A 4,342-nucleotide genomic window follows, 5' to 3' on the forward strand; every position below is an offset into this window, starting at 1 on the left:
GTTTTTATAGTGTTTGACTAGAAGAAACCCGTTGGGACCATTACTATTTGATTGTGAGATCGATCACACAGTTCATAGAAATCGATGAAAATAAGGCGAAGCTACGATACACAGAGAAAGCAAGGACAATACTTCAACCACAACAAGGATGGCTGAAAACAAAAAATCCGTACCCCTGTGATGTGTAATCAGAACCTACTCCATGTACTATGTATGATTATGCTAAATCTTTTTTAATAGGAACTGATCGAGGATAGTTAGCTGCTATTGCTGCAAATAATTTTGAACTGAAACTAAACCATTCAAATGATCCACAGTTGTTTGTTGATGTTTGCAGGATGAGGATCCAATGCTCATTGGCGAATTTCTTAGAGTTTGCAAACTTTTAAAATCAATGGCATTCTGATGATGCATTCGCTTCGTTGTTTCCTTTTCGTTGAGGATAGGCTAAATAGTGGTTGAACTCATTACACGAGGGTCAATCACTACTTGGGAATAAAGGATCGAAAAGTTTTTATTAAAATATTTCACCGGCTAAAACAGCCAAATTACGTAATGATATCTCTTCTTTTATGCAGATGGATTTAGAAACACTCTACGATTCATGGGAGAGATACAAGGATCTGTGAGAAGGTGCCCTCACCATGGGTTACCATTCTGGCTACAGGTTCAAACATTTCATAATGGCCTGAATCCTCGACTTGAAAAATGATTGACACAGCCGCTAGTGGAACTATCAATAATAAGACACCTGAGGATGCATATGAATTTATAGAAGAGATGTCACTGAATAATTATCAGTGGCAAGTCATGAGGACAAAACCATGAAAACAGCCGCGTATTTAACGTCGATTCGGTCACCATGCTCTCTAATCATGTAGAAATTTGAACAGAAAATTGACGGTCTTCTCAGTTCTTCACAGGTTCACCCAGTAATGCAATGCGAAGCAAGTGGAGGTGGATCAAGCAATTCAAATACCCACCCTATGGCCACAACATGGAGAATGAGTAGTTAAATTACATGGCTAATAATCCTCGATCTCAAAATAATCCTTATAGTAACACTTACAATGCAAGTTGGAGGAACCACCGAAAATTTTCATGGGGAGGCCAAGGAAATCAGAGACCACTACCACCTCCAGGCTTCCAACAACCACCCTACCAACAAGAGAAAAATTGAACCTTGAAGAGATGCTAACAAAATTCATCTCGGTGTTAGAAACTCGTTTTCAGAATATTGAGACAGCACTTAAAAATCAACAAGCATCGATCCAAGGGCTCGAAACTCAGATAGGTCAGCTCGCTAAATTGATATCTAAACGACCACTAGGTAGCCTGCCGAGTAACACTGAACCCAACCCAAGAGAGAAAATCAATGCAATTACCATTCAAGATGAGGAAGGGTTAGTAGCACCTGAACCAGAACCGAGGCAAGAAACTGTGCTAAGTAAAGGTAAAGGTGAGGTGGACCATAATGACCAGAAATCGATAAGTAAAGAATACAAACGTCATCTGCCATACCCAAATGCGATAAGAAGACCGCAGTTAAAGGAGCTTTTAACAAACAAGCGGAAGTTGGATGAGGCGTCACATGTGGAGCTAAATATGGTTGCTCAGCCATACTACAGAATAAGCTGGAAACAAATTAAAAGATCCAAGGAGTTTTACGATTCCCTATTTAATTAGTAGCCTAGATGTTAATAACGCTTGGGCTGATTTAGGGGCTAGTATCAATGTCATGCCTTACAAAATGTTTAAGCAACTAGATCTTGGGAAACCCAAGCAAACTAGGATGAGTATTCAATTAGCCAATAAGCAATCAGATTTCCTAGGGAGATTATTGAAGATGTACTCGTTAAAATTGACAAATTTATATTCCTAGTTGATTTCGTTGTTCTAGACATAGAAGAGGATAGTAACGTTCCCATAAATTTAGGGAAGCCTCTTTAGCAACTGCTAGAACAATAATTGATGTTGGACAGGTGAACCCACACCCGTGTGGTAGAGAAACAATCACCCTTCAAGCTCGTGATTCGAATAACACATCGAAAATTGAAGGTAGTTGTATAATCATACTATTAAACTGACCATGTGTGCAACCTACCTTACAGGAAACAGGTTCGAAGAACATATATGAGCCATGTCAAGCAACATCAAAGGACCTATCTACAAAGAATGGAGGCTACAAATCAAGGAGCTAGATGAATGGCAGACACAGAAATTGAGAACACCCGATAAACTGAAATCGAGCCAGGACGAGCTCAATACCTCACCAAATCAACTTAAGGTTGGAGACAAAGTACTACTAGATACAGCAGATCCTCACATTGCCACTTCTGAATCTAATGAAGAAATTCACTCACGATACTCAGTATTTTCCCATATGGTACATTCGAGGTAATTCTCCCAAATTGGCACTTTAAGGTAAACAATACTCATCTTAACCTTATATGATAAATTTTATAGCAAGGATGAGGAGTGTAACTCCTCGAGCCACCATGATCACACACCAGAGAGGTAAGTCGAGCTTGACTATAATAAGCGCTTCCGGGAGGCAACCCGGGCATACAGTATTGATTTCTTTAATTCTAGTTTTCACATCTAACCTACTAACTGAGTCTTGGAAACAGGGTTTCCCATCACACGGCCAGGCAAACGGCGTGCCTTAGTTCGTTCTCACACCACGGGAGGAGACACGGCGTGCTATACGGACGTGCGAAAACAGGGCAAAGTTTTCCCTCACAAGGGATATGATAAGTAACTACTATAGATTTGTGCTTCAATCATACATTAGATTATCTTAACCTTTGTTTTGATTTGCTATTTATATTTATAGTTATCACAAGTTATTGTTTTCATGGGATCCATGAGGAACTAATCCTTATGGGGATTAGTGAGTTGAGGTGTGATTAACTGATTACTATGTCAGGTATTTTTAGCAGATCAGCTGTTTGGGAAAGGAAGAACTTAATCCTAGGCTTGATGACCTTAGGAAGTCATTTAGGTGGGAATTAACCCAAATTGGTATGGCTATCCGTGAATATCCCCAAACCAGCCTAAACTATGAGGTCTAGAGATAAGTAGTTATTGCCGACTAATAGTTTAGTAGAAATCGAGAGATCCTCTAAGGTAATAACTAGTTGATTGAGTAAAACCCAAATAGGAATTAGTTATGACCAACGAAGTGAGCTAATCACCCATGCTAGAATTGATTAGGTTTATAGTAGTTTTCCGAGGTCCTTTTTATTTATGTTTTGGTTATTTTTATTTCTCTTGTTTATAAAACCAAAAAACCCTTATTTATGTTTATTCGTAATATAGTTCTTTAAAGTACTAATTAGATCTATTTGCATTTTGTGTTTAAATTTGAATAATCTAGTAACTCGCCTCTATTGGGTACGATCCTTGAAGTACTCACCCACTCCATTGTAACTATATACAAATTGACCGTAACTTGCGAGCACTGCCTAGATTTAGTATCTTTTAGTTGCATATTCATACTCCGGTGCTAGTATGTTCGAAAGTGATGAGTTTTGGTGTCATTGTCATGGAGCAACACTACTAAGTAATTTGAATTTTATGTTTTATAGAATAATTAAGAATTTATAATATAGATACGATTATTTCTTATTTTACTACCTTTTTTTTTTGGTTTCAGTGTATGACTCATAATAAGGAACCTAAGAGCAGCCACTGTATAGACAGATTAACTTGCTGCAATCGTCGACAGAACAACATCAAGGAAGTTGATGAAATAAATTATGTGATTGATTAGTACTCTAACAAAATGATTAGGTCTAGAAAAAATGTGCTTTGACATGAATTAGTTATGACTAGTATTACTCGCCTCATTACTAACTCAATTTCTTCAAATCTCAGATTTGATGATTACAAAAAAAGATCCAATAGTTTCTCCTCAGGCAGTTTGAACATATAGCAGTATTGTCACACACACTAGTGTGTCAGCAGAGACTGTCAACCTATTGTTATTCCCATTGACTCTTGATGTAGCGAGAGCTTGGTTGATGTACTTCCACTAGATATAAGTACAGATAACCTCAGAAAGTTTTGAAAAGATTCGAAGAAACCATCTGCAACACCTGCAACCGTGCCCCATTCAGATCAAAATTGAGGCATTACCTGACTGAACTATCATATAAACGTTTTCTAATACAAAACATGGTCAAATTAAATGTTTGCAACTCTATTGTAAACCATTAATGAGAGCTTACGAGCCTCAAAACATCCATTGAAACCCATTGAATCAATCTAGGTCCTTAAAACTCTTAAAAATAACTAACAGGGCATGCCCGTTGCATCGACACGGTCGTTAGCCCGTGCG

The 4,342-nt window shown here is 38.0% G+C and overlaps 1 non-coding gene across 1 annotated transcript; it reads right to left on the reverse strand.

The window, feature by feature from the left end:
• Positions 1–545: 545 nt before the first annotated feature.
• On the reverse strand, positions 546–651 carry LOC121217585 (small nucleolar RNA R71). The gene has a single exon (XR_005913692.1). It is a non-coding gene; the product is annotated as a small nucleolar RNA R71 (small nucleolar RNA).
• Between the last annotated feature and the right edge of the window lie 3,691 nt (positions 652–4,342).

The sequence above is a fragment of the Gossypium hirsutum genome, chromosome A02, assembly GCF_007990345.1.
Source record: "Gossypium hirsutum isolate 1008001.06 chromosome A02, Gossypium_hirsutum_v2.1, whole genome shotgun sequence".
Lineage (NCBI taxonomy): Eukaryota > Viridiplantae > Streptophyta > Magnoliopsida > Malvales > Malvaceae > Gossypium > Gossypium hirsutum.